Here is a 23556-nt window from a genome sequence, read left to right as displayed (position 1 = left end):
TCATATAGACCTAGTGTCAGCCTTTCCTGCACTACTTCCACTTTGTGTGACAGTGCACCAATACCTCCTGCCATCTAATCTTTCCAGCGAATGGGCTGCCACTCAATGTAGAGTTTCAGGTGACCCCATATAGGAACATCACACCAATGTACATTAGAATGTTTTATTACCTTAATGAAACTATTGGTTTCCATAAATGCAATGTAGATGTTATGTCATCTTCTTACATGGGACAGACGTGACCTAAAATACCAACAAATAGCCAATGGGAAAAGTACAGTTCTGTAAGAACTTACCATAACAGATGATGTTCTACTGACCACTGCTGCAGTATTCCAAACTGTTGGGCTATCTTGCAAGATAACCTGGACATACAGTTGGGTTAGCAAAGCCAAAACCTTCCATACATTCATACATATAACCTAAGCCCACCACCATAAGGATATACAAGTGGATGTATGAACAAAAAACTTTAGGCTACCTCCAAGCCAAAAGCCCTGTAGGCAACTGAGGAAACTAGAGCAACAGGTTAGCTAAGAGGGGAGAAAAGCCAGAAGATGATTCTCTCTTGATCCCACAGAGAAGTAAAAAATCTAGATGAAAGAGACATGGGTTTAAGTGGGAAGGAGTACTGCAACAGTCATCAGCAGAACATCTACTGTTATGATACATTTTTACACAACTGTACCATGTCCATCCTTAGATCAGTGTTCCAGTATTCCAAACCATTGGGTGATTCCCAAAGCTCAAGTAGGGTAAAGGGTGGTTGGATGAAACACAGGAGAGCTGTCAAGATGTCCAGCAAGGAATGACCTTGCAAAAGCATCTCTACATTTGGAGACTTCATCTACTCTGTAAAGCCTGGTAAAAGTATGCACAGGGGACCAAGTGGCTACTTCTAGGATAGCTCTTGAGTTCACCCCCTTTGCTCTGGTAGACTCTGTCTTCACTGGTAAAGGAAAAGACTTGCCATGGAGTGTGCAACAAAAGTAGATAGATTTAGAAATCCAGTTGGAAATCATTTACTTTGAAACTGGGCTACTGAGCTTGGTTTCTTGGAAGGAGACAAAACTGGTCAGTTTTATTGAGAAGACACGGTCTTGTCCAAGTAAAATCTGAGCTATGTACATCTAGTAAGTGCAAGATTCTTTCTCCCCTATTTTGTAGGTTTGGAAAGAAAGTAGGCATATTGAGTGGCCTGACCGAAAGATAGCTCATTTACCACTAGCTCATTTACCACTTTAGGCATAGAAGCAGGATTAACCTTCCATAACACCCTGCCTTTATGGGAGATAACAAAGAGAGGGGATGCCATCAAGGTCAGCAGCTCAAATACTCAACTAAGAGCATGGTTTTCCAGAATTACAGAATTTGACAGAAGCAAAGCTTGCTGGCTCATGGTGCGAGAGATTTAAGTTTTTCAAGAACAATGACAATGTCCCAGGAGGTGGAATTGCTTTTCCAGTTGGTTTAAGGTGAAGTACACCATTCAAAAAATGTTTCATCCTAGTCTTGACATAAAGGGAGGATCGAGAGGTAAGCAAGCAGAAATGGCCACAAGGTGTGCCATGACGGAAGAGAATGCCAAGTCTGTTTTTAATAACTCTCACAAATAAGATAGGAGTACCTGTTTGTATAGGGTCCCATTTATGCACAAAATCTTTTTTGTTTAGCTATGCAAGACTTCTGGGTAGTAGGTTTCCTTGCCTTCTAGAGAACCTGAAACACAATCTTTGAATAGTGGTATCCGAAAGGTATCAGAATCATATCATCCATAATGTCAGGTTGAGAGATGACAAGCTGGGGTGAAGAAGAGAGCCCCTTCTGTTGTGTGAGAAAGTCCACTTTGTAAGATAGCAATGGTGATGACCCCTTGCTACATTGTAGAGAAGGGATAACCAATGCTGTCTTGGTCGAAAGGGAGTCACCAATAGAATCTTTGGTGTATACCTGGATCTTCAGCAAGAACTTTGGGAGAAGTGGAAGTGAAAGAAAGGTATGCAGGAATGTCCCTTTCCAACGAAAGGACATGGCATCCATTTTTCATGCCTGAGGACAAGCAGTCTTAGAGCAGAAAAAGAAAGTTGCTTGTTGTGGGTAGAGGCAAATAAGTCTATCTGTGGGATACTCAATTTGTGGACTACATCTAGGAATACCCCCCCCCCCCACACACACACAGTTTGACCTGTGTAGGTCTTCCCTTGATCTGCTTAGAAAATCTGCCTGGAAGTTGTCCTGTGACAACATATAAATGTAATGTAAGGATGTAGCTAGCAAGTTAGGCTGGTGCCAGGCAAGCGAGTATGTTAGTCCCAAACAAGAAAAATGCCAGCACCTCGGAGAGTCAGACAAATAAGTTTTATTTGACTTCAAAAAGCAAGTAATTAGACCGGTTTCAGCTCAAAGCTTTCCTCAGTAATACATTGAAGTAATTGTAAGAAGCCCTTATATAGCTGAAAAATGTAGATTCATGACATCATTTCCTGTAATTAATTAGGCATAAAAATGTTATAGTAGTAAGAAGTCACAAATAATACATTATTGAAATATCATCCATCTGTAAATGAGTTTACTATCAAAATATCAATATGACATAACTCTGTAATAAAACAGAAAATAAAAAAAGAAAATAAAAAATCAAAGAAAAGAAAATAGTGATTTATACAATAAGGATTGAATTACTTACTGCAAAATCATAACTTGTCATTTAGCCCTGGGGGAAAAAGTCCCCCTAGTTTAATAATCCACCTTCTCTCCTTTGTATTAAGAATATCGTACATCCTGATTTAAAAGAGCGATCTCCCAAAATTCGATCAATAATGGTAAAGGTAAATCTTGCATTTGAATGTTTAGTTGTATGTTTATAAAGTGCATTGGTAATTCTGTGGTTTCTGATGTCCCCTAAGTGTTCTGAAATTCTAATGCGGAACTGCCTTGATGTCTGGCCAATGTAGAATGCCTGACATGTACAGGTGGCTAAATAGATTATCCAATCTGAGCTGCAATTTCCGAAGAAATTGATGTCATATACCTGACCTGTGTTTTTACTGGTGAAACTCGTAGTTTTGAAAATGTAATTGCAAAAGCTGCAATGGCCACAGGGGAAGTTCCCAATCAGCTTGTCTCCAGTAAGTGTCCTTTGTGTGTAATTGTCCTGCTTAATTTTGGATGTTTTTTTGTAATGAGAGAAATGGGAACATAAGGATTTGCCCTTTCTGTAAGAGAAGTAACAACGTTCTCCTAAATAGTTTTCTAAAAGGGGGTGCGAGTTAAGTATATTCCAGTGGTTATTGACAATATTAATAAGATTTCTACTGTTACGGCCATAGGTGGTGACCAATCTGCATACTTCGGAATCCCCAGTTTTCTTACTTTTCTTGTATTCCAATAGAGAGTCTCTAGGTATGGAGTCACAGGTTTGGACCGCTGAGTTGATGATTTGTGATGAGTATCCTCTGGACAAAAATCTGTTGGTTAAGTCCTGTTGATATTTGGTGAGGTCTTCCTGCGAGGAACATATTCTTCTTATTCTCATGAATTGGGATTTTGGAATATTTTGGTAATATGTTTCGATGGAAACTGTTGGCATGTAAGAGAGTGTTGTACTGGGGAAATTTCCTATAGACAGATGTTTGCAGTGTGTTGTCAATCTGTCTTTTCAAATGGACATCCAAGAAATGAATTTCATTGAGATGATGTTCTTCAGTGAATTCAATCCCCCAAATATTGCCATTTAAATATTCCAAAAATTCCCCAAGATATTCATGGCCTCCTTTCCAAACCAACCAACAATCGTCCAGGTATCTCCTCCATATGTCTATTTCCGGTAAGTATATGTTGTGCATTGGATCATAAATGATTGTTTCCTCTATGTATCCCATAAACAGATCTGCATAGATGGGCGCAAAGGAGGCTCCCATGGCTGTTCCTTGTAATTGCCAATAGCAATCCTGCTGGAAATAGAATACATTTTTGGTCAAAATATGTTCCGCCATACATAATATTAGTGTGTTCATTCCTGGTGGATATAGATTTGCTTTGTATAGCCAAAACTCCAATGCCATTAAGCCAGCCCAATGAGGGATACTGGTATATAGAGAGGATACGTCCAAAGTGCACATAAGCCAGTCCGAGTCTAGCTGTGTATCAGTGACAATCTTCAAGAATTCCGTGGTATCCTGTATTCTAGCACGAATGAATTTTAATAATGGTTTTAACTTTTCAGTAAGAAAGGCTGAAAGAGGTTCAGTTAGTGAGCCAATGCCTGATACAATTGGTCTACCCGGTGGTTGTTCCAAAGATTTATGAATCTTTGGTAGAAGATATAGATATTGTTTGGCAGGATCTTTAACTGTCAGATGTTTCTTTGTTTTCTCTGAGATTATACCATTCTCTACTGCCTCTTTGAGAAATAAAGTAATTTCAGTTTGAAAACCAGGTGTTGGATCAATATCCATCTTCATATAGTGGTGGTGATTAGATAGTTGTCTATTGACTTCACTCAGATAATAATCATTATCCATAACCACAACCGCACCCCCTTTATCTGCTGGAATAATAACAATATCAGTGTTGTTTTTAAGTTGTGTAAGCGCCAACTGTTCCTGTTTGGAAAGATTGTTGTGCATAATGTCTGTGGAGCTGTAATGAAAATGTAAATCTTTAATAACAGCCTGTTGGAACACAGAAACATGTTTGTCCATTGGGGGTGTAAAGGAGGATTTATGAAATTTGAAGTCAGTTGATCTTTGAGTGTCATTATGTGCGTCCTGCTGTTGAAAAAATATTTTTAGGTTAATCTTTCTGCAAAATTCTAAGATGTCAGATACAAAAGTGCTCTCATCAATAAAGAAACCTGGGATAAAACCGAGTCCTTTATTCAATAGTGCATGTTGTTCGTCAGTTAAAACATGTTTGGAAATATTAAGTACATTCGTATAATGTTTATTTACTTTATCACTGACATGAAAAGTTCTTCCAAACTTGTGACCCCTATGTTTTCTTCCGGCTCTATGTTTCTTACCCCTAAAGGGTGTTGTGATGTTCTACCCCTTTTGGCATTTGGAGAGTCCCCAATTGTGGATATGTCTGTATCTGTAGTGGAGGATTCCTCCCCAGATGTAATGTAATTTGAACCAGTTTTCTTAAGAATAGACCTAGGTCTTTTTTTCCGATTGAAGGGCACATTCCTGGTGCCTTGGGCAAACCTGACACCCTTCTGTGATTCGAATTGTCTGCCCTTTTGGTAGTCTTCTTTGTCCCGGGCAAATTTGTGTAATTTCTTACTTTTTAAGCTATTCTCCAAAGGAGAGAAGGTGGATTATTAAACTAGGGGGACTTTTTCCCCCAGGGCTAAATGACAAGTTATGATTTTGCAGTAAGTAATTCAATCCTTATTGTATAAATCACTATTTTCTTTTCTTTGATTTTTTATTTTCTTTTTTTATTTTCTGTTTTATTACAGAGTTATGTCATATTGATATTTTGATAGTAAACTCATTTACAGATGGATGATATTTCAATAATGTATTATTTGTGACTTCTTACTACTATAACATTTTTATGCCTAATTAATTACAGGAAATGATGTCATGAATCTACATTTTTCAGCTATATAAGGGCTTCTTACAATTACTTCAATGTATTACTGAGGAAAGCTTTGAGCTGAAACCGGTCTAATTACTTGCTTTTTGAAGTCAAATAAAACTTATTTGTCTGACTCTCCGAGGTGCTGGCATTTTTCTTGTTTGGGACTAACATACTCGCTTGCCTGGCACCAGCCTAACTTGCTAGCTATATCCTTACATTACAGTTTGTTGCTTGCTGGCTGTGGGCATTTGGAGAGTCCTCAACTTGGTAGCTGTACATCTCTGTATCTGTCGAGCCTTTTTTCTCGAGATACAAAGGATATTCAAGACATCTTTTTGATTTTTGAATTTTTACAACCAAATATACATCCATTCTGTTCGGGTTTTCATGAGCAAACATTTTTTTCATCTATGGTGCTGTTCCTGAGTTCGATCGCAAGATATCATTACTTTACATCTGCTTACCTATCGAGGAGCGTTTTTCAACTTGGAATTTATTGCCCTATGGACATGTAACACCATTTTCTTTTGACTTTTGGCTTATTAGTCTTATGTACATCGTGTTACTTCTACCATACTGGGAGAAAGGAATCGCATTGGACGCCATTTTTTATTTTGGGAACAACTTGTCTATACAGGTACTGATTTCTTTTATTAAGTGTGCCCTTTCTTCAGGCTAATCGCATAACAACATTACTTCATGATTGCTTATCCATTCAATAGCAGTCTCTAATTTGGAATCAAGGCCTATCACGCTATGGATATATAACAGCATTTCTGTGTTTTCTGGGCCCCTTAATCTTGTGCACGGCGCACCAATTTCCATTATATTGGGCGAAGAGGATCATATTGGACGTTACATTTTCCTTTGGAGAAGAATTTACTTAAGCAGGTACTCTTTAATATAATATTTCTGTTTGTTTACCTAACCAAGTTACCAAATACAGAAGACTTTTTACAACTACAGGAATATTGTCCTGGCGTCATATCCACGTACATTCGTGTCTGGGACAACTACACATTATATAAGGCGCCTCGTTTCTTCTGGGATCAAAGACGGTTATGGTTTTGAACTAACAACCACCATTTTTTTCCTGCTTAACTAAAGGAAAATTCTAATTTGGGAAGCTATTTGAACATAGCGACTTGACTTTAGGGCATCTTTTCATGCATCAGGACAGTTCTTTGAAAGATAAGAGACTTAACTTGCTCATTTTTTGTTACTGAACTTAATTACATATGAATCCTTTTAAACAAACTGAATTTGGAAGTGTTAACATCTTGATTAGTTATACTTCAACATAATAACAGTATTGTGTAGTATTACTTTTGGGCTCCACTGGCTCAATGATTCTAACTTATTGAGTGTACAAGTGTGTTTCTCATAGTGTGCCATTTTGAAAACGCTAGAATTGTTTATCAGGGTTGGCAAGTTATTCAGCTCTTAAATTGGGAAGTGTTAACATCTCGAATAGCTTCACTTCAACATAACAGTAGTATCGTGTGGTATTACTTTTGGGCTTCTTTGGCTCAATGATTCTAATTTATTAAGTGTATAAGTATGTTTCTCATAGGGTGCCATTTTGAAAACGCTAGAACTGTTCATCAGGGTTGACAAGTCATTCAGCTTTAAAATCAAAATAATTACAGTGTGTTTTTCTTAAAAGGTGCCATTTTTTGAACACTGTTCATTAGGGTTGGCAAGTTATTTAACAATAACAATTATTATAGATAGACTATATATATTCATTTCTTATATTTCATGCATGATTTCCTGTGTTTCTGATACCATTTAAACTTAGACAAAATAACGGAAATATATTTTGGGGCCAAATCAATACCATTGGCTTCATTTGTTGGATATATCCTTTGGGATATATTGTAGTTGGCTGAAAGACAACACAGACTTATAAATATTACAATTTTGTCTATTGTGGGTTAATTGAAGTGCAGAGACTCATTACAGTTCTCTGATAACATCTTATAGGGTTTCACTTTAAGAATATAACAGTATCGGGTAGCATAACTTTTGGGCTCTATTGGCTCAACTATTCCAACTTATTGAGTGTATAAGTGTGTTCTCTTCACAGGGTACTATCTTATAAACACGAATACTGTTTATCTGGGCTGGCAAGGTGCCGATTTTGAAAAACGTGGATAAGTGGGTTCTCTTCATAGGGCACAATTTTGTAAACGTGAAAACTGTTTATCTGGGCTGGCAAGGTGCCAATTTTGAAAAACGTGGAAACTGTTTATCAGGGTTGGCGAGATATCTAGCTTCAACAAGAACTATACACAGATTATACAGATGTATTATGTGTGATTCTCAGTGTTTCCGATACTATTTAAAACAACGATTTATATCACAAACATATTCTTCGTAACCAATTTAATATCATTGGCCCCAATTATATATTAGGGATATTTTTGCAGTTGGCTGAATAGATAACACAGATTTATATTTATTTCCACTTTTGTAAATTGTGGGCTAACTGGGATGTAGAGGTTTAGGATAGTTCTTTGACTAATTTTGAAGTTATAGTTGGTTGACAGACAATACAGATTTATATACAATTTTTTTCACTTTTGTCAATTGTGGGCCAACTGAGGTACAGAGATTTATTTAAAATCCATTCAGGACTACTACCTATTGAGGTGGAAATTACATTAAGACTTGCCTATTCAAAGGATTTCACCTACATTTAATATCTAGATCTATCAGATATAAGTACAGTTCACTACAGTTTGTTATATCTTGCTAACAATTTTCTTTTTTCTTTGTCTGGCATTATATAAGGTTTTTTATGCTATAACCGCATTAAGACATTAAGACTTGCCTACTCAAAGGATTCCACCTATATTTAATATCTAGATCTATCAGATATAAGTACAGCTCACTACAGTTTGTTATATCTTGCTAACAATTTTCTTTTTCCTTTTTTTGGCATTATATAAGGTTTTTTATGCTATAACCGCCCCCCCCCCTACACATGTCAAACTCTTCCTCTGGGTATTGAATTTTAACAAGTGAACAGCAGATTTTGGATACGCATATTTGACTAGCTTGCTCACAATACTACTAAGACAACACATTACAGGTTGAGACCCTTTTTCAATTTGGCTCTACATTATTATACAACTTCTGAAATCTATACAATTCATTTATGATTTATGATAACACAGCTTACTATTCACAATTTTTATGATTGACAATATAACATATTATTTACAATTTTTGGATTTGATTTCAGAGGATCCTCAGACGGATTCCCTGGTCTTCTGACCAAAAGGAAATTATATGTTTTGCTCCTATTTCATTTTAGCCTGCGCCCTTCTGTGATTTGAATTGCTTCAGACCAATCATTAATTTCTCCTTGGCTGGCTTGTTTTAACAACCCTAGTGCTTTGAATTCTAATTCATATTCTCAGCCTATTGTGGATAAAGCTACTGCAACCAATTGTCATGGATCTAGAAAAATTATTATTAGGCCTGTGCTCCGATAAGGACGATTTAAAAATTTTTGGGATTGGCATTGACCAGAATGAAACCCATGATCTGAACAGGACTGATCCAGTTGACGGTTGCGAAAATTCTTTCCACAAACTTGGAAAACAAATTAAGGCATTGAGAACTAATATCTGGCATCACAAATTATTCAAAGCCTACCAAATACAAAACATAACCCCAAGGGGTTTGAGATGCAAAATACAACCACTTGTGGCTAATCCAGATGAGACTCTAATTAAAGAGTGGCAAATAGCGCAACAAGAAGCGGCGATGGCTAGGGTCAACATATTGTCATCCTATTATGAGAGAATTATTAAGAATAATATAGAGCAGGTTGAAAAAACTTGCCACTCACTCAAACAGCATGAGGGGACTAGTAGTTTTCAGGATTGTTTGAACAAACTAGCCAAGGAGGCCTCCACTTTGGAGAATAGCTTAAAAAGTAAGAAATTACACAAATTTGCCCGGGACAAAGAAGACTACCAAAAGGGCAGACAATTCGAATCACAGAAGGGTGTCAGGTTTGCCCAAGGCACCAGGAATGTGCCCTTCAATCGGAAAAAAAGACCTAGGTCTATTCTTAAGAAAACTGGTTCAAATTACATTACATCTGGGGAGGAATCCTCCACTACAGATACAGACATATCCACAATTGGGGACTCTCCAAATGCCAAAAGGGGTAGAACATCACAACACCCTTTAGGGGTAAGAAACATAGAGCCGGAAGAAAACATAGGGGTCACAAGTTTGGAAGAACTTTTCATGTCAGTGATAAAGTAAATAAACATTATACGAATGTACTTAATATTTCCAAACATGTTTTAACTGACGAACAACATGCACTATTGAATAAAGGACTCGGTTTTATCCCAGGTTTCTTTATTGATGAGAGCACTTTTGTATCTGACATCTTAGAATTTTGCAGAAAGATTAACCTAAAAATATTTTTTCAACAGCAGGACGCACATAATGACACTCAAAGATCAACTGACTTCAAATTTCATAAATCCTCCTTTACACCCCCAATGGACAAACATGTTTCTGTGTTCCAACAGGCTGTTATTAAAGATTTACATTTTCATTACAGCTCCACAGACATTATGCACAACAATCTTTCCAAACAGGAACAGTTGGCGCTTACACAACTTAAAAACAACACTGATATTGTTATTATTCCAGCAGATAAAGGGGGTGCGGTTGTGGTTATGGATAATGATTATTATCTGAGTGAAGCCAATAGACAACTATCTAATCACCACCACTATATGAAGATGGATATTGATCCAACACCTGGTTTTCAAACTGAAATTACTTTATTTCTCAAAGAGGCAGTAGAGAATGGTATAATCTCAGAGAAAACAAAGAAACATCTGACAGTTAAAGATCCTGCCAAACAATATCTATATCTTCTACCAAAGATTCATAAATCTTTGGAACAACCACCGGGTAGACCAATTGTATCAGGCATTGGCTCACTAACTGAACCTCTTTCGGCCTTTCTTACTGAAAAGTTAAAACCATTATTAAAATTCATTCGTGCTAGAATACAGGATACCACGGAATTCTTGAAGATTGTCACTGATACACAGCTAGACTCGGACTGGCTTATGTGCACTTTGGACGTATCCTCTCTATATACCAGTATCCCTCATTGGGCTGGCTTAATGGCATTGGAGTTTTGGCTATACAAAGCAAATCTATATCCACCAGGAATGAACACACTAATATTATGTATGGCGGAACATATTTTGACCAAAATGTATTCTATTTCCAGCAGGATTGCTATTGGCAATTACAAGGAACAGCCATGGGAGCCTCCTTTGCGCCCATCTATGCAGATCTGTTTATGGGATACATAGAGGAAACAATCATTTATGATCCAATGCACAACATATACTTACCGGAAATAGACATATGGAGGAGATACCTGGACGATTGTTGGTTGGTTTGGAAAGGAGGCCATGAATATCTTGGGGAATTTTTGGAATATTTAAATGGCAATATTTGGGGGATTGAATTCACTGAAGAACATCATCTCAATGAAATTCATTTCTTGGATGTCCATTTGAAAAGACAGATTGACAACACACTGCAAACATCTGTCTATAGGAAATTTCCCCAGTACAACACTCTCTTACATGCCAACAGTTTCCATCCGAAACATATTACCAAAAATATTCCAAAATCCCAATTCATGAGAATAAGAAGAATATGTTCCTCGCAGGAAGACCTCACCAAATATCAACAGGACTTAACCAACAGATTTTTGTCCAGAGGATACTCATCACAAATCATCAACTCAGCGGTCCAAACCTGTGACTCCATACCTAGAGACTCTCTATTGAAATACAAGAAAAGTAAGAAAACTGGGGATTCCGAAGTATGCAGATTGGTCACCACCTATGGCCGTAACAGTAGAAATCTTATTAATATTGTCAATAACCACTGGAATATACTTAACTCGCACCCCCTTTTAGAAAACTATTTAGGAGAACGTTGTTACTTCTCTTACAGAAAGGGCAAATCCTTATGTTCCCATTTCTCTCATTACAAAAAAACATCCAAAATTAAGCAGGACAATTACACACAAAGGACACTTACTGGAGACAAGCTGATTGGGAACTTCCCCTGTGGCCATTGCAGCTTTTGCAATTACATTTTCAAAACTACGAGTTTCACCAGTAAAAACACAGGTCAGGTATATGACATCAATTTCTTCGGAAATTGCAGCTCAGATTGGATAATCTATTTAGCCACCTGTACATGTCAGGCATTCTACATTGGCCAGACATCAAGGCAGTTCCGCATTAGAATTTCAGAACACTTAGGGGACATCAGAAACCACAGAATTACCAATGCACTTTATAAACATACAACTAAACATTCAAATGCAAGATTTACCTTTACCATTATTGATCGAATTTTGGGAGATCGCTCTTTTAAATCAGGATGGCACGATATTCTTAATACAAAGGAGAGAAGGTGGATTATTAAACTAGGGGGACTTTTTCCCCCAGGGCTAAATGACAAGTTATGATTTTGCAGTAAGTAATTCAATCCTTATTGTATAAATCACTATTTTCTTTTCTTTGATTTTTTATTTTCTTTTTTTATTTTCTGTTTTATTACAGAGTTATGTCATATTGATATTTTGATAGTAAACTCATTTACAGATGGATGATATTTCAATAATGTATTATTTGTGACTTCTTACTACTATAACATTTTTATGCCTAATTAATTACAGGAAATGATGTCATGAATCTACATTTTTCAGCTATATAAGGGCTTCTTACAATTACTTCAATGTATTACTGAGGAAAGCTTTGAGCTGAAACCGGTCTAATTACTTGCTTTTTGAAGTCAAATAAAACTTATTTGTCTGACTCTCCGAGGTGCTGGCATTTTTCTTGTTTGGGACTAACAACATATAAATGGCTTGAAGGGTCAGATTTGTTTTTGTGGCCTGATCCCATGCCAGCCTGCATAGATAAGACCTGGTTCCTTCAAACTGCTGTGCTGTCTGTGAAAATTCTGAAATATCCCAGGTGCCAGGAATGGGAGAAGATCTACAGGGCCTGTAGTAATCCCTACATCTCCTTCAGGCTGATGTGCTCTGATCTCAGATTTAGTATTACTGGCTCTGAACTCTCAGGGAGCCCCCTTCATGCCCCCATGTAATGTCTGAAGCACGTGTGTGTAACTCCTGTTGTGGTGTCTGAATTTTAAAAGGCAGGCTTCGAGTGAGGTTTACATGCAATAGCCACCATTGGATTTCTTTCCTTAAGCAGGAGAAAAAAGGAATCTGTGTGTCCAGAGAATGGAAGTGCTTAGACCAAATGGATTTCAGATAACGATGGATTTTTCTCATATGAATATTGGCAAAAGGGACATTGCAACCATGAACTCCAGCACCCTGAATATGTCTCTTGCAGTGCAAGTCTGAAGAGGGAGCAGAGACTAGAAGTAACTGGAATGACTCTGTACCTTGCCTGCAGGTAGGAAAGCCTGCATGAACTTGGTGTCCAGCTTACAGCTGAAAAAGACTAGGTCTTTGATAGACTCAGAGGGGACATCCTGAAGTTGACAGTGAACCCCAGACTTTGGAATAGGGACACAGTGAAGTTGAGAGGGATCACAAGGGTTTCTGGTCAAGATACTTGTATTAATAATGCATCCAAGTAAAGGAATATCTGTATTTTCTGCATCCTGCAGAAGGCTATGACTGGAGCCAGACACTTTGTGAAAACCCTGGGGGCTGTAGAAAGTCCAAAGAGAAAAGCACGTAACTGAAAGTGTAATGAGTAAGACAAAAACTTCAGGAATTTCCTGAACGGAGGGTGGATTGGAATGTGGAGGTAGACATCATAGTGCAAAACCAAGGCTTGCAGAAGAATGAAGACCAGAAGAGGTTGGACGTACAGCACCTGGAAAAATAGGCCTTTGAGAAAGATGTTGCGAGTGGACAGACCCAATATAGGTCTCCATTACCATTTTCTTGGAACCAGGAAAAGTCTTTAATAGAACCCTTTTTCCACGCACTGCTGTGGCAAAGGCTCTATAGTGCCCTGGTCGAGCAAGAATTGAAAAATAGGAGGCAGTAACTTTATCTTACAGTGAGGTGGTAGAGGGGATGGCCTTGAATGAATGGACTTCCTTGCAAGCCATTTTATAATCAAGTCGGATAATGGAAAGGACCCATTTGTTTGAAGTAATAATCTACCCTTTTCCTGTAGACGATGCAAGTCTTTTGGATGGGGGGGAGAGAGACTGAGGGGGGATCACAAGGTAGGCAGGCTGACTTGGTCTGTGTAGGGAAGCCTCCCTGCCTTTGAATCCCTGTCAGACTTGTCCTGGAGCCTTTTCCTTGGCATTTATGGCCTTAGGAAGTGTCTGGAACTCCTTGTGGGCAAAGGTAGTAGGTTTTGGAGGGTAGTTTCTCTGGTATCTGGTTATCAAAGAGTAGAGTTTGTCTACAATCCTCTTATTTTCCACTGTTCTTGTAAGATTTTAAACAGAATGGCTGCACCAGGGACAAATAACAGATTCTTATTCAGAGGAGAATCTAGAAGCTAGGAATTAATGTCCTTTGACACAGGCTGATAGCACAGCCATGCATATCCTCTAATAACCAGACCTGCAGCACCTGCTCTTGAGGAAGCTTCCACTCATCATAGCTGCATTTGATGCTATGCGTAGTTACTTGGGAGGCCTGGGTGGCCATGGCCTATTTTCCTTCTGGCTGGTCTTGCCACTGAAGCCAAGGTTTTAAGTTCCCCAAAACACACAGCAAACATTTAGTCATTTGGGTCTGATAGTTCACTGCTCTGACAGCTAAGGTTAATGAAGTATAAACCTTTTCCAGTCTATCCATTGCTCTGCTGTTTTTATCTGAGGGAAGATTATTAAGCAGGAGGTAGGATTTCAGAAGGCTTGCCTGTACTTATATATTCCTTGGCATTTATGGCCTTAGGAAGTGTCTGGAACTCCTTGTGGGCAAAGGTAGTAGGTTTTGGAGGGTAGTTTCTCTGGTATCTGGTTATCAAAGAGTAGAGTTTGTCTACAATCCTCTTATTTTCCACTGTTCTTGTAAGATTTTAAACAGAATGGCTGCACCAGGGAGAAATAACAGATTCTTATTCAGAGGAGAATCTAGAAGCTAGGAATTAATGTCCTTTGACACAGGCTGATAGCACAGCCATGCATATCCTCTAATAACCAGACCTGCAGCACCTGCTCTTGAGGAAGCTTCCACTCATCATAGCTGCATTTGATGCTATGCGTAGTTACTTGGGAGGCCTGGGTGGCCATGGCCTATTTTCCTTCTGGCTGGTCTTGCCACTGAAGCCAAGGTTTTAAGTTCCCCAAAACACACAGCAAACATTTAGTCATTTGGGTCTGATAGTTCACTGCTCTGACAGCTAAGGTTAATGAAGTATAAACCTTTTCCAGTCTATCCATTGCTCTGCTGTTTTTATCTGAGGGAAGATTATTAAGCAGGAGGTAGGATTTCAGAAGGCTTGCCTGTACTTATAGAAAAACACAGAAGGATCTGAAAAGGGGGATTCTTGTACAGAAACTTTAGATTATCAGGTACTTTACAGAATTCATCAGGCCTTTAGGAAGTGGAGTTTGAGAATCAAGGGCAATGGAAGTGGATGCAAATGTATCAAAAATGCCTCCAGGACAGGAGTTAGAAGAGCAGGAGTGCCTATCTCTAGAGGATTATATGTTTTTTCACATCACAAACTTGCTTTGAATCCCATTCAAAAGGTTTAATCATGTTACAGACTGTTTCCCTGGAAGCTTGTTCAACAGGGGAATCCAGAAGAGGGAATCCTCACCATCATCTCAGGACACTTGACCTGGGGAATGGATCGAAGAAGAATAGGCCAAGGAATGTTCAGAGTCTGAGTATACCTCCTCGTCCTCAGATGATGAGTCAATGTCTTTTATGGGATGAAGCATGAGCAGATGATGCAAAAGATGTTTGCTTGAGTGTCATTATAGACTTAAACAGGTCCTGGGAAAAATCCATCAACTACTTTTTCCTGGATGTCCGGGAACAGAGAACATTCTTAGTTTTCTATTTTTTTCTTTTTAGGCATGACATACGCTTTCACAAAACATGGAGGTTTTGAACCCTGAAGTACATTGATAAGTGACGTTAGTTATTTCCCGGTCTAAAATTTGCAGTATACCCTTGAGTCCTTTGAAAATAGTTACATGGGGCATTCCCCCCTTCTCACCAGTGTAGGTAACATCAGTCATTTTAGATGTGTAAATCTGAGACATCATACTAACCAGCAGTGGGGTCACAGTAGCGGGTATCTGAAAAGACGTCGGTTCAACAGTGGGTTCCAAAATCACAACAGGTAAGTCTGAGTCCAAATGGGCAGGCGTAATGTGGAGCGTAAGCTTCTTAAATTTCTTTTTCTTTGGTAGAGGTGAGATGTCAGGGATGGAAGGGTCTACTCTCTCAGTCTGGGTGAAGGAATTAAGGTACTGAGTTTCCAAGTATATATTGAGGGAAGAAAGTTGCACCCATAAGGTTTTAGGTACTAAAGACTGGCAACTCATATAAGTCTTACAATCTTGCTCTGCACCTAAACAGGAGAGGCAGTGGGAGTGGAGATCTTTGTAGAGAATGCTTTGGTACCCTATTTGGATGTCCAGGTTATCTGCTGGGATAACCCAACAATTTGGTGGATGTCCAGGTTATCTGCCTGGATAACCCAACAATTTGGAATATTACAACAGTGATCTAAGAAAGGACATCTTGCCCCTAGTATTAGTGTCTTTAGGACTGCCCATTTTGAGTTTGTGCATAATAAATGCCCTTGCATAAGCCGGGAGATTCAAACTGAAGTTGTAGTGCAATGGTTATGTGATTGGCCCTTACTTGTTGAACTCTCCACAGACAAGGGTCCAAATGCCACCTCTGCATATATGACATATCCCAAGATGTAGAATAGATTAATGGTAATGCACGCATATGCTGACAATGTCAAGACATATGGATCAGCAATTCATACATGACTCCTCGGGGGTGGGATTAGATTAATAGTTAAGATCTTTATCTCACAGATACAAATTATATGATTTGATTCTGATCTCTGATTATTGGTTAGGCTTGTAAAGTCTGTATGTAGACTGATAGCCTAGTATTTACCTATAAATTTACAACTCTAATCATTCTAACCTAAGATAGGCAAACACAACAAATCTTTTTCTTCCCTCAGCTGACCATCTCCCAGCAGCTCCTCTCCTCATTCACCAGGTATAATGGTCTCACTCTAACCTCCCTTGGCTAAACCTGACCCCCCCTTCCAGAGTTAGTGAGGAGATCAAGGACACTGCTACATCATCATAGTGCTGCTAAGAAGTCCACCCTAACTCCACCCTCTTTGAATCCTCGCTATTTTGGCAGTTGCCGCCTTCAGAAGGTGCATGTTCAATTCAGTACATGTGCAACCTTCCAGCCAAATGGCTCAAAGCTCATGTAGCAAAGAGCTGGCCAGGCTTGTAATGCATATTGCAGTAAACCTAGGCTGCTTCCCCTCCACTCACAGGATGGGCAAAGAGACATCACCACAAACTTACATCCTCCTCCTCCTCCTATGACCCCTGCAGCACTCAAGCCACTAATGGCTTTATCTCTGTGCACCAAGGGGCAACTAACACAGCAAATATTTGGGGCTATGGGTCTTCTGGAGTCCCACAGAAACTGCAAGGCTTGTTTCTGAATCATACTTAACCACAGATCATTTTGCAGGATGCCTACATGTTTAAGAAAATACAAAACTAGAGGAAGAAACAATTTTAAAAGTACTTGTTTTACATTATAAACTTTCTCCCACAGTGTTTTAAATCCGGCTCTGTCAATCTCTAAAAATTCAAGAGTAACTTAACTCCAATGTGCTTTGTTGAGGTCAAATAACAACCGGAAGGATGTTGGGAAGAGCTCAGTTTCACATTTATTCATGTTTTGCCTTGAGACAGCATTAAAAAAAAAAAAACTCAAGTGTCTTGTAAAATTTCAGAATCTTGGACTATGCCCTGTGGGAAAACAATAAATCACTGGTAACAAGGAGGCGACATTCTTGATTCATCAGCTGCCATCCCTGCATATATGAAGCCTCCCAATATACTGCACTAGGGGCTGTACTGCAAAAACAGAGAGAGGAACAGAAATGGGACATCCTAGAAGTGTACCCTGTAAGAAAGGAAGGGAAAGGCTGGGGATGTTCATAATTTTGTAAGTACTTTAAAAGCCATTATCAACTGATAGGGGAACCTGAACTTCTCTAGAGGATAAGTGCCACCTGTGTAAGGAACTAAGTGATTTTTCAAAGTCAAATAATGCTGCACTGAAGCAGGAGCAGACACTCTGAATTTGCACTGCAGTAAAGAAAGACTGCATATGGTCAAGACTACATCTGCTTTTTACAACTCTGTTTGAGAGGGATGTACATTTGTCAAAACCAAATGCACCCTATTTGTTACATTTTATGCATATAGTTTAACCTAAACATTTTATTAAAAAAATGGACTGATTTCAGCCTTAAGGGGGTGGCCTTTGTCTAGTTTAGGGAGCTCCACTACCCTAAACTACTTGAACACTGGAAGGGTAATCCCTATAAGAATGTTATGGTGAAATAGGTGCATCAAGGGTTTCACTAAAAACAGCTTAGTACTCTTGTAACTATTCAAAAGTAATCCATCTGGCCCAGGAGGCCTCACCTTTAGGAAGGGCATTCAAACCATTAAGCAATTCCTGGCTACTTAATGACCTCTGTAAACCCATCTATTATCATCCTATTGTCACGAATACTCTGTAACCCATCTGTTATCATCCTATTGTCAGTGTCATTGTCAATATGCACCCAGATCAGACTCCAGGGTTTTTTTATTTATTTCCTACATAGTGGTCTAAAAACTTACTGAATGTAATTATAACATAGTAAATTCTATAACTTGGTAAACATCTCCAAGATTGCCGTCATTTAAGTAAAACCACAACTTATATAGACCTAACGGACAATTAGGTTTTATGTTGTGGTTTTACTTAAATGATTCACTCTGACACCCTGTATGTATTTAAAGGGTAAAAGCGCTTAGTCTTGTGTTTTTAACTTCTTAAACAAGGTTCCGTGATGGCACTCTTGTTGTGGCGTTTTTATTTATTTTTTTATATTTCTGCAACCTGCATTGGATTTGATAGAAATTATTTACTTATCATCTAAAGGAAGTAAGATAATTTTGTCTAGGTATTTATTGAATTCTCTGAAAAGTTAATGGGGCAAACATCATTATAACTTTTATATACTAGTATAAGCATACAAAATATCTTGTGTTTTAGGCATTAATTTCACATATAGATATACATATATGGATCTACTTCACAAGCTTAAAGTTTCAAAATTTCAAACTTCAAATAGTCAAGACCATAAGATCGAAGTTTTGAAACTTTGAAATTGTAATAAAAAAATAAAAAAATATTTTTTTTACATTTTTGCAGGGGGCAAGCCTCCCTGCACCCCCCACCCCACCCTGCTAAATAAATATACCAACTCCAAGACTGCAGTGAGAAAAACAGTAAATTTCCCATCCCCTCTGTACGGAGGTCTCCATTCAAAACTTCCATCTTATGATCTCAACCATTTGCATCTTGAAGTTTTGAAACTTCAAGCTTGTGAAGGGACTCCATACATAGCTATGTGCATCTCTCTCTCATATATATATACATATATATATATATATATATATATATATATATATATATATATATGGGTTCCATTAGAATTATCGAAATTACTCATCGTACTCTAAAACACAGACTCCGTTATGCAGAAACCACACTTCCCTCACTGCCGAAGTATTAGTTGTTCGAGTTACATTACAGTGAAGTAGTTAAGCTGTTGTTCTTATGGAAAGTGCAAGGGTACAGTACTTATATGCACTGTCGTACTTCGTACCAGTTACAGCTCTCAGCAGACATGATGGCATTTTGGGTAAAAAGGTAATTATGCCATGGTCCCGAAGGATGTATTTTGTATGTTAAAGTTATATTAACAGCACTCTATTTTTAATGGAGATCACAATACAGTGAGCATCGGAGATGTATCCTTTCCATCACTGGCTTGCCCCCCTGCAAAACTGTTATAGAATTTGTATTTATGTATTTGTTTTTAATGTAGAGTTGTTTATGGTGGTGTGTAGTTCAGTAAAGTCAGTTTTCTGTTTAGTGGAGATTTGGTATAACACATTCAGTGTTTTAGAGTTTGATGAAGTCTAATTTTGAGAATTCAAATTGGACCCCCCCACACACACACACATATATATATATATATATATATATATATATATATATATATATATACACACATTTTGAATTCTTACTAAAAATGTTAATTTAGATGGAGTTTGATCCCATTTTAAATATTATGCCAAAACTATAGTGTCATACTATGAGAGCTGCAAAATGTAAACACAATTTAATTATTTTTGAAATACCTTTACTTGCATGTAAACAGCTTTATTATAATTTAGAATATAAACATTTCCAATTTCAATAACTTAGTTTTTCAAACTTGTACTCCTTTTCTCATTTTTTTCTTTTGTAATGAGAAAACGTTTATTACAAAGTCTCACTTTTGCATTTGCAATGCTGTGCACTCACTGAATGACAGGTTTTATTAGCTTTTTATAAAAGTCATTTACCATTCTATTAATTTTCATTTCTAACTTCATTTTTTATCAAAGTTTCAGATTTAGTGCCCAGCTACTATCAGAGTTTATAGTACTGGGGTATCAATTAAATCTATGTGAAGATGAATTTTTGAATGGCCCAAAAAGTAGCAAGGTTCAATTATTAGTTCTTTAATAGCTGCTGTTAATTTGCTAGAAATAGGCAAATCTATTACTGGTGGTCAGAGTAAAACTAACACAGCTCATATTCAACTATCATGTTTAAAATAGCTACAGATGAATTTATATTTTGGTAACTGGCCTTTGTAGAGCCATCATTTGAGGATCAATAACCATATTCCAATCAACTCTAACACACAATGGCAATTTCTAAATTTAGATAACACATTGAAAATATGTAAAATACTACATTTCTCTATTATGTAATTCATGCTTATAACAGGATGCAAATGGATATTATATTTCTAACATACTTAAATATTTGTTAAAATGGACACATTAATTTATTTCTATGATTCCATGCAGCAATGATATTAAAAATCCTTTTTTTATTAGTATTAGACCATTGCTTATGTGTTGAGTAAGAATAATTTGGGTACATAATTTATAGAATAAATTTATAAAAAAAAATTACTGCATTTATAATTTGTAAGTCATTCAGATTTCAAGAATCAAGAAATCTGATCCATTGAACAGATGTTGCTATTTTGCAAAAAAAAAAAAGTTTCATTTTTAAGGGCATTAAAATAGGTTTCATATAAAATATAGAATACTAGGCATAACACCACACCCCCTTATCTGTTAATCTGTCAAAGGTAACACAAATTAGTTTTAGGAACTACACAACCTGTACAAAATATACACTGAAGCATCCCACTTAACTCCAGTTTTAGTCAGGAATACTAAAAACCTCACATCTAATTATAGTAACAACATCCTGATCATGACCAGTCACCCATTTTAGCTCTAATCATACATAACCTTGAATCCTTTTGCAGTATGATCGTATGGATTAATTTATGACCAACAGCTGCAACTCTATAAACATACTGAGTGGACACTAACATACTGCTGAAATCATGCATAAGCAATCATTTGAAAACAACTCAAATTTAAGACAACATTAACAACAACATATAACAAATATTCTAGTCTTCATAGATTTGCATTGACATCAAATGTTATTTAGTTAATGTTATTTACTTATGCAAATTGCTAGCATTGGTAGCACATGGGAAAAATGGTACTTGGGTCAATTATGCATTAGTAAAGATTAATTTTATAGTTTAATATACATAAGTAGAAAAGTAACATAAATAAGTTTGCAAAGTTTGCATTTACATTATCTAAACATTTTAGAAACACTACAGTCTAACTAACAAAAAACTAATTATCTGGTATTAGAAACAATAATAGACCAAGACCTTCCCAAATAATAACCCGTCCACACAGGTCAGTGACAGTCACTCTTCCCCAGCCTCTAAACCCAACTCTCCCCCAACTTTTGAACTTAAACCTATTTCTATCTCCTACATAAAAAAACTTCTCTGCAAACTAAAACCATGCTCCAATGCCCCAGATAACATTCCATCTCACTTTTTAAAAATTGCTGCAGACGGAATCACCCTCCTGATTAGCATCCTAATCAACAGATCCATACAGGAATCTTATGTCCCAAGCTGTAGCATGCTACCTTTATACATCCTCTCCACAAACATGGCAAAAGTAATAATACCTCAAACTTTCGCCCTATAGCCATCCTCTCCCCAATATCAAAAATATTGGAAAAATGCATTCACATCCAACTCTTGCCTTTCCTAACCAAAAAAACACCTTATCTCTCAAACCCAACATGGTTTCCGTCCTGCCCATAGCACTATAACTGCTCTTCTCTCATTCCTAGATATAGTCAACCATGCCCATGACTCTGGAAAAATAGTATCTACAGTTCTATTAGATCTCTCCAAGGCTTTCGATACAGTCTCCCAAGCCACCTTGCTAACCTTAACCTGTCCCACAATCCTGGTTCTCAAGTTACATATCTGACAGATCTCAAGCTGTAAAATGGAGAAAAGGCGCCTCAAATATCCTTCCCACCCCCCACTGGGGTTCCCCAAGGATCCATTCTTGGCCCAATGTTGTTTAACATCTTTATCAATGATTTCCACTCTGCCATCCCAAATACCAAAATTGTACAATATGCAGATGACTCTACTTTAATCTGCTGTGCCACCAACCTCCCCGAACTTCAAACACTCAAACTGCCTTCTCCACCACTGAGAACTCGATGGTACAAAACCACATCTCTAAATGCTAACAAATCCAAAATATTACTTTTCTCTCCCTCTAAATCCTCCTTCTCTTGATAAAAATTCTTTCCAAATTAGTAGCTACCAACAATTCAACCATAGAAATTGTTCCCTTCACCAAACTACTTGGGGTAACTATAGATGGACACCCATATTCAACTAAACATTAAGAAAGCACATCAAAAACTTGGCTTGCTTTACAGAAACATCCACTATCTCCTTCTACTAGACTAACTCTCGCCACTACCTATCTTCTTCCCTCACTAATGTATGGTGCTCCTCTACTAAATAACTTATCTGCCTCCATCTCTTCCAAAATGGAAAGTTGTTACAATAAAATTTCAAAATTCGCCATCAAAGCCAAATACTCCTCCCACCTTTGCTCTGCCCTCCACTTACTAAACTGGCTAGAACTTCCCAATTATCTAGGCTATCTCCAACTTACTACTGCCCACAGGCTATTACTTAACCCTACTAAATGTCCTGCACTATCCAACATCCTACAACCATACACCCCTCACAGGCCACTTAGATCTGCTCAACTAAACCTAATCACCGTCTACAAACCAAACTGCCCTGCTGGACAGCTTCTCCTGTCCTTTTCCTTAGCCAAAAAATGGAATTCTCTCCCTCCTTCATTACGAACCACAGAAAACTTTGACAACTTCAAATCCCAACTCCATTCCCACCTCTCCTCCAATTGGAAGTGCAATTGTACTTTCCCCACCTAGCCTTCTTTTCTCCCTACTCTAAATTGTATTTCTATATTCCTATTTCTAAACATCTTAGCTCCCCATGGATACTAGTTAATCTAACAATGTTATCTTGTATGCAAAATGTAAATATTGTAAATAGTCTACTTTCCCTTTTCTCCCCTCCCTAACATCGTACTTATACTGCCATCACAAGACTCAGATACTATGTAACCACTGAAATACTC

At 37.7% G+C, this 23556-nt stretch overlaps 1 protein-coding gene across 1 annotated transcript in view; it reads right to left on the bottom strand.

Annotated features, from left to right (window-relative positions):
* The window catches only part of ABHD2 (abhydrolase domain containing 2, acylglycerol lipase), a 1158770-nt gene that overhangs the window by 653135 nt on the left and 482079 nt on the right, over nucleotides 1-23556 (bottom strand). The window lies entirely within an intron of this gene.

Source organism: Protopterus annectens, chromosome 7.part0 (genome assembly GCF_019279795.1).
Source record: "Protopterus annectens isolate FY-2018-M chromosome 7.part0, PAN1.0, whole genome shotgun sequence".
NCBI classification, from domain to species: Eukaryota; Metazoa; Chordata; order Ceratodontiformes; family Protopteridae; genus Protopterus; species Protopterus annectens.
The sequence above is the reverse complement of the archived record's forward strand: the minus strand, read 5'-3'. Positions and strand labels throughout refer to the sequence as shown.